Below are 14651 nucleotides of genomic sequence, written 5' to 3'. Positions count from 1 at the left end.
TAGTTTGAGCATTCTTTGGCATTGGAATGAAAACTGACCTTTTCCAGTCCTGTGGCCACTGCTGAATTTTTCAGATTTGCTGGCATATAGAGTGCAGCACTTTCACAGCATCATTGAGGATTTGAAATAGCTCAACTGGCATTCCATCACCTCCACTGGCTTTGTTCGTAGTGATGCTTCCTAAGGCCCACTTGACTTCACATTCCAGAATGTATGACTCTAGGTAAGTAATCACACCCTTGTGGTTATCTGGGTTATGAAGATCTTTTTTATATAGTTCTGTGTATTCCTGCCACCTCTTCTTAATATCTTCTGCTTCTGTTAGGTCCATACCATTTCTGTCCTTTATTGAGCCCATCTTTGCATGAAATGTTCCCTTGGTATCTCTAATTTTCTTGAAGAGATCTCTAGTATTTCCCATTCTATTGTTTTCCCCTATTTCTTTGCATTGATCACTGAGGAAGGCTTTCTTATCTCTCCTTGCTATTCTTTGGAACTCTGCATTCAAATGAGTATATCTTTCCTTTTCTCCTTTGCTTTTTGCTTCTCTTTTTTTCACAGCTATTTGTAAGGCTTCCTCAGACAACCATTTTCCCTTTTTGAATTTCTTTTTCTTGGGGATGGTCTTGATTTCTGCCTCCTGTACAATGTCACGAACCTCCGTCCATAGTTCTTATGCACTCTATCAGATCTAAACCTTTGAATCTGTTTCTAACTTCCACTGTATAATCATAAGGTATTTGATTTAGGTCATACCTGAATGGTCTAGTGATTTGCCGACTCTAAATACACACACACACACACACACACACACATCCAATATATTGGTTTGGCCAAAAAGTTTGGGTTTTTCAGTAAGATATTACAGGAAACCTGAACAGATGTTTTGGCCAATCCACTATATTGGCAATCATATATATATATATATATATATATATGCATTTCCCATTTTAAAATAAGGGTAGGCCTTCCCTGGTGGTCCAATGGTTAAGAATCTGCCTGCAAATGCTGGGGACATGGGTTTGATCCTTGGTTTGGGAAGAATCGACAAGCCTCAGAGCAACCAGTCCCACAATTACTGAGCCCTTGTGCTGCAACTACTGAGCCTGTGCACTCTAGAGCCAATGGGCCACAACAAGAGAAGCCAGAGTGATGAGAAGCCTACAACCACAACTAGAGAAAGCCCAACCAGAGCAACAAAGACCTAGTGCAACCAAAAAAAAAAATTAAAAATAAGACAACTTTTCATTGCCTTTCTGGAAATTAGCATAAAATCCCTTGGCCACTGAAAAGAGCAAGAAATGCTCTAAAATGTGTTTGGGAAAGAAGAAAACAAACCACTTAGATGTGAGTGGATTAATAGTACAAAATTGCTCAGGAAAACAAGGAAAGGCTGCACATTAATTCTGAGAAAACAAGCAAAAGTTCAAATGCTACCCACAGTGAGACAGAAGACTCTTGGTGGAGGGGTAACTGAACCGAGTAGCAAAATCTGGCCTTTGATGAATAGACTCTTAATAGGTTAGGTGGCCAACAGGTGTCAAATTCAAAGAGGATGTCTTTTGGTTGAAACTTGAGATAAGTTGAGATTACTTCAGGGACAGCTTCACCTGTGAGTTCTTGTCTTTTTAAAAAGGCGACAAGGTGGACAGCAGGAGGGGGTTCCCCACGAGGCACAATAGCCCAGGAAGTGGACAGAAGTCTCCCTGGCCTACAGTCTGATCTGTAATCTGATTGCAGGGAGGTCATTTCACGTTTCTTAGTTCATTTCTTTTTTTCTTCAGCTTGCAGCTCATCCTGTCAGGGACAGGGTGGCAGGGTGATGACTGAAGGTGGAGCGTGCAGTTCAGTGAATCACAAACGAGGAAAGGGGTAGGATCCACCGGGGGCAGAAGTGCTTTGTAAGTTCCTCTGAAATCTAACCTTTGGTAACTCCTCCACATTGTGTGCTTACAGGCGATGCCCACATGGCTCAGGTAGGCTGAATGCTATGGATATAGAAGGTGTCAAAATCTTTGACTTTCAGCTTCTCTCACCTTCTCCCAAAATAATCTAGTGAAAGGTTGTTATGAGTTAAATTGTGTCTCTTCATAAAAGGTATATTAAAATCCTAAACCCCCGGACTTCAGAATGGGACCTTACTTGGAAATAGAGTCATTGCAGATGTAGTTAAGATGAGGTCATGCTGGATTAGGAGTGGTGTATCCTTATAAGAAGATGGCCCTGCAAAGACAGAGACCCACAAGAAAGATGCCCTGTGATGACAAAGCAGATATGGCAGCTCTACGGTGTCACGCCAGGGAATGCCAGAGATGGCCAGCAAGTCACTAGAAGCTGCCAAGAGGCAAGGAGGGACTCTCCCACAAACTTCAGAGGGAGCATGGCTCTTCAAAAACCTTTATTTCAGACTTCTAGCCTCCAGAACCGTGAGACAGTAAATTCATTTTAAGCTATCCAGTGTGTTTTTATTGTATTAAGGTAGCTCTAGGAAAGTAATACAAAAGTCAGTGTCTCATTTAATACTGCAGTAGATGCTCCCTATTTGTCAACTTCCTCATTTTTGGCCTCCCCAAAACCCAATTGAATTACTCAGGCTACTTTAAACCATCAGTTTGCAGATCACATATGCTACAATGCTTAACTTTGTTTTACTGAAAGTATGTTCAGCAGCTCTCCAGATTTTAGGCTACACAAAGAACCTTGCATGATGTAAGGAAAGGTGAGGACTTTAGACAGTGCACTTGATTCTATGCTCTTTGTAACATTTAGGTAAAGTATTTTTTCTTATGTTTAGAGGCTGATGTTGTATCCAGATATATAGAAAAAGTACCCATACCCTATGACTTTTTTCATTCTGTTCTAATTTCATCTCATGCTTAAATATGCAAAGTTGACTGTGGGGTATATAATGACTATATTTTTCGATCCAAAATATAAGATCTCAATATCATTATTCCCATTCCAATTTGTGGATTTCTAACTCTAAAATTAGATGCAGACCTAATTGAAAAATATGGAAAGAAAATGAACAGAAGAAATGAACACTTCACCCCCAAAGGAAATTCAAGTGACTCAGACATAATAAAAGAAAAAAAAGATGTTCTATCTGATTTATAATAAACATGAAAATTAAAATGATAAGCAGTTACCCTAGTCCATTACCAATTTAGCAAAGATCAAAAATTTCAGTTACATTGTATTGATGAGGGTGAGTAGAAATAGATGGCAATGCTGATGTAAACTGTTGCAGTATTTATGGAAAACTCATTATATATATTTAAAACTTAAATGTATGTGTCCTTTAATCCTGAAATATCACCCCATGACTTTAAAAGTGGACTTTCTTTTTCTTGAGAAGTTTTAGGTTCACAGCAAAATTGAGTGGCAAGTACAGACGTTTCCCATACACCACCTTTGTCCACATACGTTCGCAACCTCCCCTACCACCACATTCCCACCAGATGGGACATTTGTTACAAAGGATGAATCTGCACTGACACATCATTGTAATCCAAAGCCCATAGTTTACATTAGAGTTCATTCTTGGTGTTGTACATCCTGTGAGTTTAACAAATGTATAGTGACATGTATCTGCTGTTATACTATCACGAAGAGTATTTTCATTGCCCTAAAAATCCTCTACTCTTTGCCTATTCATCCCTCCCTCTCTTTAGCTTCCAACAACCACTGATCTTTTTACTGTCTTCATAATTTTGCCTTTTCCAGAATCCAGTACAGCTGAAATCATGTAGTATGTAGCCTTTCAGATTAGCTTCTTTCACTTATAACATGCATTTAAGTTTCATTCATGTCTTTTCATGGCTTGCTAGTTCATTTCTATTTATTATTGACTAATACTCCATTGCCTAGTTGTACCACAGTTTATTTATGTACTCACCTAGTGAAAGATACCTTGGTTGCCTCCCAGTTTTGGCAATGATAAATAAAGGTGCTGGAGACATCTGTGGGCAAGTTTTTGTATGCACATAGTTTTCTACTCCTTAGAGTAAACATAAAGGAGAACAATTGTTGGATCATATCATAAGAGTATGTTTAGTTTTGTAAGAAACCATCAAACTGCCTACCAAAGTGTTTGTACATTTTGCATTCCTATCAACAATGAATGAGAATTCCTGTTGCTCCACATCCTTGTCAGCATTTGGTGTCAGTGTTTTGGATTTTAGCCATTCTAATAGGTGTGTCACTTAGAATAATAAATGTGTACAAAAATATTTATTACAGTATTGTTTACAATAGCAAGGCTGTAAATTTCAGTCCAGCATCAGGACATTATTTAAATGAACTAAATTGAGATACATTCAGGCAATGAAAGACCATGTAGAGACAGCTCTACATGGACCAGTTTGGTCCCATCTCTAAGATATACAATGAAAACAGCAAGGTGCAGAACTGCATGTGTAGTATGGTATATTTGTGTAAAAATTAAAAATATAAATACACTGACAGGTACTTATACTCACATTCACAGTGTATTAGGAAGGATACACAAGAAACAGTGATTGTCTCTGGGGAGAAGTGAATGGTATATAAGGGGAAGTGTCCCTCTGTAACTTTTGGATTTTTCACCATTATTCAAAAATCAAAGAAAACAATTAAAGATAATCTATGTAGAGATAAAGGAAGAAGAAATTTTTTGAGATACTAAAGATTACCTAAAAGAAAAATGTGGAGGAGTTTCTGGTGGTCTGGTTAGGATTCAGGGCTTTATTGCTGTGGCCCAGGTTTAATCCCTGGTTGGGAAACAGATTCTGAAAGCTGGGCAGCATGGCAAATAAAAAAGAACAAAAGAAAAGAAAATGTGGCAAGTTTTTTCCAAATTTTTAAAGAGTAATTAATTCTCATTGTATCAAATCATAGAAAAAGATATGTTTCTTAATTCAGTTTATGGAATTCATTAGCCCTGAGATAGCAGCTTTATTCATAATTGCTATTAAATATATCCACACAATCAAAACATGGACAAATATCAGGATATAAATAGAAAATTTCTTAACAGCAAATCAAATCCAGTAGAATGTTAAAAGACTTAAGAAAATATTATTATTATTATTAAACTAACACAATAAAAATAGAACTGCTACTTTGTACAATGCACACCTGATTTAAAAAATACTATATCAAACCAGCGTATGTTGGCAATTTGATCTCTGGTTCCTCTACCTTTTCTAAATCCAGCCTGTACATCTCGAAGTTCTCGGTTCATGTACTGCTGAAGCCTAGCTTAAAGGATTTTGAGCATAATCTTGTTAGCATGTGAAATGAGTACAATTGTATGGTAATCTGGACATTCTTTGGCATTGCCTTTCTTTGGGATTGGAATGAAAACTGACCTTTTCCAGTCCTGTGGCCACTGCTGAGTTTTCCAGATTTGCTGGCATGAGTGCAGTACTTTAATAGCATCATCTTTTAGGATTTGAAATAACTCAGCTGGAATTCTGTTACCTCCACTAGCTTTGTAGTAATGCTTCCTAAGGCCTGCTTTACTTCACACTCCAAGGATGTCTGGCTCTAGGTGAGTGATCATACCATTGTGGTTATCTGGATTATTAGAGCTTTTTTGTACAGTTCTTCTGTGTATTCTTGCCACCTCTTCTTAATCTCTTCTGCTTCTGTTAGGTTCTTGCCATTTTTGTCTTTTATCACGTCTATCTTTCTCTTGGTATCTCCAATTTTCTTAAAGAGATCTCTAGTCTTTCCCATTCTATTGTTTTCCTCTATTTCTTTGCATTATTCACTTAAGAAGGCTTTCTTATCTCTCCTTGCTATTCTCTGGAACTCTGCATTCAGTTGGGTATATCTTTCTCTTTCTCCTTTGCCTTTTGCTTCTCTTCTTTTCTTAGCTATTTGTAAGGCCTCCTCAGACAACCACTTTGTCTTCTTGCATTTGTTTTTCTTGGGGATGGTTTTGGTCACCACCTCTTGTACAATGTTACAAACCTCTGTCTATAGTTCTTCAGGCATTCTGTCTACCGGATCTAGTCAGTTGAATCTATTGAACATTCAAAAAGCAAAGGTCATGGCATCCTATCCTATCACTTCATGGCAAATAGATGGGGAAAAAGTGGAAACAGTGTCAGATTTCATTTTCTTAGGTTCCAAAATCACTGCAGACAGTGACTGCAGCCATGAAATTAAAAGATGCTTGCTGCTTAGAAGAAAAGCTGTGACCAACCTAGACAGTTTATTAAAAATCAGAGACATCACTTTGCCAACAAAGGTCCGTATAGTCAAAGCTGTGGTTTTTCCAGTAGTGATGGATGTAGAGTTGGACCGTAAAGAAGGTAAAGCATGGAAGAATTGATACTTTCAAACTGTGGTGTTCACGAAGACTCTTGAGAGTCCCTTGGACTGCAAGGAGATCAAACCAGTCAATCCTAAAGGAAATCAGTCCTGAAAATTCATTGGAAGGATTGATGCTGAAGCTGAAGCTCCAATACTCTGGCAACCTGATGCAAAGAGCCAACTCATTGGAAAAGACCCTGATGCTGGGAAGGATTAAGGGCAAAAGGTGAAGGGGACAACAGAGGATGAGATGGTTGGATGACATCACTGACTCAGTGGACATGAGTTTGAGCAAACTCAGGGAGAGAGTAAAGGACAGGGAAGCCTGGTGTGCTGCAGTTCACAGGGTCTCAAAGAGTTGGACATGACTTAGCGACTAAACAACAACAACAACATATCAAGCCATCAGCTTCAGTTGTACTTAGTAGTGAACTACTAGAGACACTTCTTATCTAAAACAGAAGTAAGATGAAGATGCTGGTCATTCCTGCTACTGTTACACATGTGCTGGAGGTCCCAGCCATTGGAAGAGACAACAATCAATGAGGTGTCATTATCAGCAAGAAAGAGATAAAATATCATTACATGCAAATGATAGTTGTGTCTTCTTAAAAAACTAAGGGAGTCGAGTGAAAAAATAGTAAGAGAATTCTACAAGGTAGTTGAATCCAAAATTGACAAAAACAATAGTGTTCCTTTATGAAGGTAGAGAATAGACTGCAAAAAATAGCATTAAGAGTTGCAATAAATATATAAAACACCTAGGAGTCAAATTAAAAGCAACAGACAAGATAATTGTGAAGATAATAAAATTTTACTGAGGAGGAAATAAGAAGATGCAATTGAAATAGGAAATAAAAATTTTCCTGAAGTAAAGACTGAATGAAGGTGAGGGTGGGACGTTCTGGGAGAATAGCATTGAAAAATGTATATTATCATATGTGAAACAGAACACCATTCCAGGTTCAATGCATGAGACAAATGCTCAGGGCTGGGGCAATGGGATGACCCAGAGGGACAGGATGGGGAGGGAGGTGGGAGGGGGGTTCAGGATGGGGAACACATGTAAACCCATGGCTGATTCATGTCAATGTATGGCAAAAACCACTACAATATTGTAAAGTAATTAGCCTCCAACTAAAATAAATAAATTTATTTAAAAAAAAGACTGAATGATGATATGATTATAATGTAATTAGTCTCTTGATAAGTACCAGATCCTGTGGTTGAGTCCACCTTCCAGTGCAGGGAACTGGGGTTCAATCCCTGGTTGGGGAACTAAGACCACACATGCCACAGGGCAACTAAACCCATGCATTGCACCAGTGATCCAGAACAACCAAAAATTAAAGTAAATAAGTGGAAAAAAATTTTGATCACCAACTGTCTTTTTTAAAAAAAAGTCAATCTAAGATCAGAAGAGAAAGGAGAACTTAAGGATGAAACTAAGGTTTTTAAAAAAGAGACAGTGTTCTAGTGGATCAAACACTGACTACAAGACAAGAAACTAAAAGTGAGCTGGACCAAGGTAATTGTCTCAAAAAGGAAAAGGAGAAGAGGGGAAGAAAGTTTAAAAGGAAAGGAAAAAGTATTCTTTGAAGATTTGGTGGTACAGAGAAAAAAAAGAAAGAGGAGGAAATTTGGCATTATAAGAATGAAATCAAAGGTCATACAATTTTTTTCTCTTCCTTTCCAAAAGAAAGTCATTCATTAAAGAAATTGAACTTTATTACACTGAGAAGAGAGGGTAGTCCTGAGCTATACCACCAATCATGGAATGGAGAATTTTCATCAACACAAAATTATTGTAAGTAGGAAACAGATAAGGAAAATAAAAGCATTTCAGCTGATAAAAATTGAAAGTGAAAGTGTTAGTTGCTCAGTCGTGTCTGATTCTGCGACCCCATGAGAGCCCAGCAGGCTCTTCTGTCCATGGAACTCTCTAGGCAAGAATACTGGAGTGGGTTGCCATTCCCTTCTCCAGGGGATCTTCCGGACCCAGGGATCGGACCCAGAGATCGAACCCTGGTCTCCCGCATTGCTGGCAGATTCTTTACTCTCTGAGCCACCAGGGAAGCCCTCCTTCCCCATCAGTTCAGTCGCTCAGTCGTGTCCGACTCTCTGCGACCCCATGAATTGCAGCACGCCAGGCCTCTCTGTCCATCACCAACTCCCGGAGTCTACCCAAACCCATGTTCATCGAGTCGGTGATGCCATCCAACCATCTCATCCTCTGTCGTCCCCTTCTCCTCCCGCCCCCAATCCTACCCAGCATTAGGGTCTTTTCCAATGAGTCAACCCTTCGCATGAGGTGGCCAAAGTATTGGAGTTTCAGCTTCAACATCAGTCCTTCCAATGAACACCCAGGATTGATCTCTTTTAGGATGGATTGATTGGATCTCCTTGCAGTCCAAGGGACTATCAAGAGTCTTCTCCAACACCACAGTTCAAAAGCATCAATTCTGCAGCGCTCAGCTTTCTTCACTGTCCAACTCTCACATCCATACATGACCACTGGAAAAACCATAGCCTTGACTAGACGGACTTTTGTTGGCAAAGTAATGTCTCTGTTTTTAAACATGCTATCTAGGTTGGTCATAACCTTCCTTCCAAGGAGTAAGCGTCTTTTAATTTCATGGCTGCAGTCACCATCAGCAGTGATTCTGGAGCCCAAAAAAATAAAGTCTGACACTGTTTCCACTGTTTCCCCATCTATTTCCCATGGAGTGATGGGACCACATGCCATGATCTTGGTTTTCTGAACGTTGAGCTTTAAGCCAACTTTTTCACTCTCCTCCTTCACCTTCATCAAGAGGCTCTTTAGTTCTTCTTCACTCTCTGCCATAAGGGTGGTGTCACCCGCATATCTGAGGTTATTGATATTTCTCCCGGCAATCTTGATTCCAGGTTGTGTTTCTTCCAGCCCAGCGTTTCTCATGATGTACTCTGCATATAAGTTAAATAAGCAGGGTGACAAGATACAGCCTTGATGTACTCCATTTCCTATTTGGAACCAGTCTGTTGTTCCATGTCCAGTTCTAACTGTTGCTTCCTGACCTGCATACAGGTTTCTCAAGAGACAGATCAGATGGTCTGGTATTCCCATCTCTTTCAGAATTTTCCACAGTTTATTGTGATCCACACAGTCAAAGGCTTTGGCATAGTCAATAAAGCAGAAATAGATGTTTTTCTGGAACTCTCTTGCTTTTTCGATGATCCAGCGGATATTGGCAATTTGATCTCTGGTTCCTCTGCCTTTTCTAAAACCAGCTTGAACATCTGGAAGTTCACAGTTCACGTATTGCTGAAGCCTGGCTTGGAGAATTTTGAGCATTACTTTACTAGCATGTGAGATGAGTGCAATTGTGCGGTAGTTTGAGCATTTTTTGGCATTGCCTTTCTTTGGGATTGAAACGAAAACTGACCTTTTCCAGTCCTGTGGCCACTGCTGAGTTGTCCAAATTTGCTGGCATATTGAGTGCAGCACTTTCACAGCATCAATGTGAAGTTAAGTGGGCCTTAGAAAGCATCACTACGAACAAAGCTAGTGGAGGTGATGGAATTCCTTCCCCATAAATGAGCACAAAGCATAAGAAAATTATAATACAACACACAAAAGCAAATGAATTATCTCCAAATAAGCGTTTAGGATATGAAGAACATCTTGAATAAGAAATTAATGAACTAAGAACAAAATACACAAAAAGTAGGAAATGAGTTGATTGAACTCAAGAAAGAAAAGGAAGAAAAGCTCATCTCAAGTTAAAGAAAAAATGCCAAAGTGCCCAAGCCCAAGGGGGAATAGTTTAAAGTTTAAAAAATCTGATAAGAAGTATTAAAAGTCAGAAAAACCTCAAAGAATAAAAATGAGAAAAAGAAGCATAAAGGGCCGGAGAATAAATGGCTGAAATGGAAGGTAGGTAATAAAGGTCCAAAATTTCTATAATTGGATAAGCAAATCAAAATGATAGACCAGAACTAATATTTCAACCTATAATCCAAGAAAAATTCCAAAAATAAATATAACTTGAATCTACTATACAAAGAATCCACATGGAAGTTCCCTGGTGGCCTCATGGTTAGATTTCCAGGCCTTCACTATTGTGGCTCATGTTCTGTCCCTAGTTGGGTAACTGAGATCCTGCAGCCATGATGCAGCCAAAAATAAAGAAACAAATAAAATACTAATCTCCATCATTCTTGATAAGAAAGGAAGAACCCACAACTATTTGAGAAAATTGACACAGTATGGTCAATTCTGAGACCCAGTATAGTAAATTATACCTTAAAGAAAAAATTCTCAGAGCCTCCAGGCAAAAGGGTTAAACAACTTGCAAGGGCAGGGGAATTAGACAGCCGTCGGACTTCAGACTTCTCCCAAGTAACATACAAGGCAGGCAATCATGGAACAGCACTGAAAAAAGAGTTTGAACTGAAGATTTTAGTCTGCGTTAGTTGCCTACGACTGTCATAGTCAATTACCAAACTTGATGGCTTAAAACACTGGACATTTATTCTCTCAGAGGACTGGAGGGCAGAAATCTGAAATCGAGGTTATGACAGCATTGGGTTCTTCTGGTGCCCCTGAGGGACAATCTGTTCCAGCGTCCTTTCCAGCAGGTGCCAGCAGCTCTCCACATTCTTGGCTTGTAGCTGCATGACTCCAATCTCTGTCTCTGGCTTCACATAGTCTTTCCCTCTGTGCCTCTGTGTTTAAAAATCTCACCCTCTTTTTTCTAGAAGGACATCAGTCATTGCATTTCAGGTTCATCCTAAACCCAGGATACTCTCATCCCAAGACTGCAGATATTTCTTTATTTCAAAAGGGCTTCCCAGGTGGCGCTAGTGGTAAAGAACCCACCTGCCAATGCAGTAAACATAAGATCATGGGTTCAATCCCTGGGTTGGGAAGATCCCTTGAAGGAGGGCATGGCAACCCATTCCAGTATTCTTGTGTGGAGAATCCCATGGACAGAGGAGCCTGGTGGGTTACAGTCCATAGAGTCTCAAAGAGTCAGACATGACTGAAGCGACTTAGTATGCACACATGCATATTTGCAAAAACCCATTTTCCAAATAAGTTGATCTATGGGTATCAGAGGTTAGTACTTGAAGATCCCTTTTTGTGGGATACCATTCAACCCACTATGTTGTCCTTCAAGTCTTAAAACTATAGAAAAATTGTTTTGCATATGCAAAAGCTTGGGAAATATGGAGTTTATGAGCTCCTTTTGAAGAGTCTATCAGAGGATTAACTTCTACAAAGAGATGTTGGGGAAATCTTTTATAAAGCCAGTATAGCATTTATACTGGTTTCTGCTTACTGTAGTAACAAAAATAATTACAGATTGATGTCACTTATGATTATCAAGGCTAAAATACTTTATTATTTGCTAGGGCTTCCTGAACAAAATACTACAGACTTGGTGGCTTAAACAACAGAAATTTATTTTCTCACAGTCTTGGAAGACAGCAAGTTTGATTTCTTCTGAGGCCTCTTCCTTGCCTTGCAGACGGCCACCTTCTCTTTTAGTCCATACTCCGCCTTGCCTTTCTTCTGTATGTATGCCTGTCTGGGTCCAAATCTCCTGTTCTTGTACTGAAACCAGACACATTGGATTAGGACCCACCCTAAAGACCTCGTTGGAGAAGGCAATGGCAACCCACTCCAGTACTCTTGCCTGGAAAATCCCATGGACAGAGGAGCCTGGTAGGCTGCAGTCCATGGGGTCACGAAGAGTTGGACATGACTGAGCGACTTTACTTTCACTTTTCACTTTCATGCATTGGAGAAGAAAATGGCAACCCACTCCAGTACTCTTGCCTGGAAAATCCCATGGACAGAGGAGCCTGGTAGGCTGCCGTCTATGGGGTCCACAGAGTCGGACACGACTGAAGTAACTTAGCAGTAAAGACCTCATTTTAACTTGTCACCTCTTTAAAGACTCTGTTTCCAAACATTCTGAGGTACTGTGGCTTAGGTCTCAACATTTTCAGTTCAGTTCAGTCATTCAGTCGTTGTCCGACTCTTTGCGACCCCATGAATTGCAGCATGCCAGGTCTCTCTGTCCATCACTAACTCCCAGAGTTTAGCCAAACAAATGTCCGTTGAGTCAGTGATGCCATCCAACCATCTCATCCTCTCTTGTCCCCTTCTCCTCCTGCCCTCAATCTTTCCCAGCATCAGAGTCTTTTCCAATGAGTCAGTTCTTTGCATCAGGTGGCCAAAGTACTGGAGTTTCAGCTTCAACATCAGTCCTTCCAATGAACACCCAGGACTGATCTCCTTTAGGATGGACTGATTGGATCTCCTTGCAGTCCAACAGACTCTCAAGAGTCTTCTCCAACACCACAGTTCAAAAGCATCAATTCTTCCGTGCTCAGCTTTCTTTATAGTCCAACTCTCACATCCATACGTGACTACTGGAAAAACCATAGCCTTGACTAGACAGACCTTTGTTGACAAAGTAATGTCTCTGCTTTTTAATATGCTGTCTAGGTTGGTCATAACTTTCCTTTGAAGGAGTAAGCGTCTTTTAATTTCATGGCTGCAATCACCATCTGCAGTAATTTTGGAGCCCCCAAACATAAAGTCTGCCACTGTTTCCACTGTTTCCCCATCTATTTGCCATGAAGTGATGGGACCCGATGCCATGATCTTAGTTTTCTGAACGTTGAGCTTTAAGCCAACTTTTTCACTCTCCTCTTTCACTTTCATCAAGAGGCTCTTTAATGTTTCTTCACTTTATGCCATAAGGGTGGTGTCACCTGCATATCTGAGGTTACTGATATTTCTCCCGGCAATCTTGATTCCAGCTTGTGCTTCATCCAGCCCGGCGTTTCTCATGATGTACTCTGCATATAAGTTAAACAAGCAGGGTGACAATATACAGGCTTGACATACTCCTCCTATTTGGAACCAGTCTGTTTTTCCACGTCCAGTTCTAACTGTTGCTTCCTGACCTGCATACAGGTTTCCCAAGAGGCAGGTCAGGTGGTCTGGTATGCCCATCTCTTTCAGAATTTCCCACAGTTTATTGTGATCCACACAGTCAAAGGCTTTGGCATAGTCAGTAAAGCAGAAATAGATGTTTTTCTGGAACTCTCTTGCCTTTTTGATGATCCAGCAGATGTTGGCAATTTGATCTCTTGTTCCTCTGCCTTTTCTAAAACCAGCTTGAACATCTGGAAGTTCACAGTTCACGTATTGCTGGAGCCTGGCTTGGAGAATTTTGAGCATTACTTTACTAGCGTGTGAGTTGAGTGCAATTGTGTAGTAGTTTGAGCATTCTTTGGCATTGCCTTTCTTTGGGATTGGAATGAAAACTGACCTTTTCCTGTCCTGTGCCCACTGCTGAGTTTTCCAAATTTGCTGACATATTGAGCACAGCACTTTCACAGCAGCATCTTTTAGGATTTGAAATAGCTCAACTGGAATTCCATCACCTCCACTAGCTTTGTTTGTAGTGATGCTTCCTAAGGCCCACTTGACTTCAATGCCAGGATATCTGGCTCTAGGTGAGTGATCACACCATCGTGATTATCTGTGTCGTGAAGATCTTTTTTGTACAGTTCTTCTTTATATTCTTGCCACCTCTTCTTAATATCTTCTGCTTCTATTAGATCCATACCATTTCTGTCCTTTATTGAGCCCATCTTTGCCTGAAATGTTCCCTTGGTATCTGTAATTTTCTTGAAGAGATCTCTAGTCTTTCCCATTCTGTTGTTTTCCTCTATTTCTTTGCATTGATCGCTGAGGAAGGCTTTCTTCTCTCTCCTTGCTGTTCTTTGGAACTCTGCATTCAGATGGGTATATCTTTCCTTTTCACCTTTTCTTTTCACTTCTCTTCTTTTCACAGCTATTTGTAAGGCCTCCTCAGACAGGCATTTTGCTTTTTTGCATTTCTTTTTCTTGGGGATGGTCTTGATCCCTGTCTCCTGTACAATGTCATGATCCTCTATCCATAGTTCATCAGGCACTCTGTCTATCAGATCTAGTCCTTTAAATCTGTTTCTCACTTCCACTGTATAGTCATAAGGGATTTGATTTAGGTCATACCTGAATGGTCTAGTGGTTTTCTCCATTTTCTTCAATTTCAGTCTGAAATTGGCAATAAGGAGTTCATGATCTGAGCCACAGTCTGCTCCCGGTCTTGTTTTTGCTGACTGTATAGAGCTTCTCCATCTTTGGCTGCAAAGAATATAATCAATCTGATTTTGGTGTTGACCATCTGGTGATGTCCATGTGTAGAATCTTCTCTTGTGTTGTTGGAAGAGAGTGTTTGCTTTGACTCAACATTTAAGTGGACACAGTTCAGTCCTTGACAGATACTAAACAGCGTATTAGT

The sequence above is a fragment of the Giraffa tippelskirchi genome, chromosome 2, assembly GCF_054371585.1.
Source record: "Giraffa tippelskirchi isolate mGirTip1 chromosome 2, T2T-mGirTip1v1.2.pri, whole genome shotgun sequence".
NCBI classification, from domain to species: domain Eukaryota; kingdom Metazoa; phylum Chordata; class Mammalia; order Artiodactyla; family Giraffidae; genus Giraffa; species Giraffa tippelskirchi.
This window is presented reverse-complemented; position numbering follows the sequence as displayed.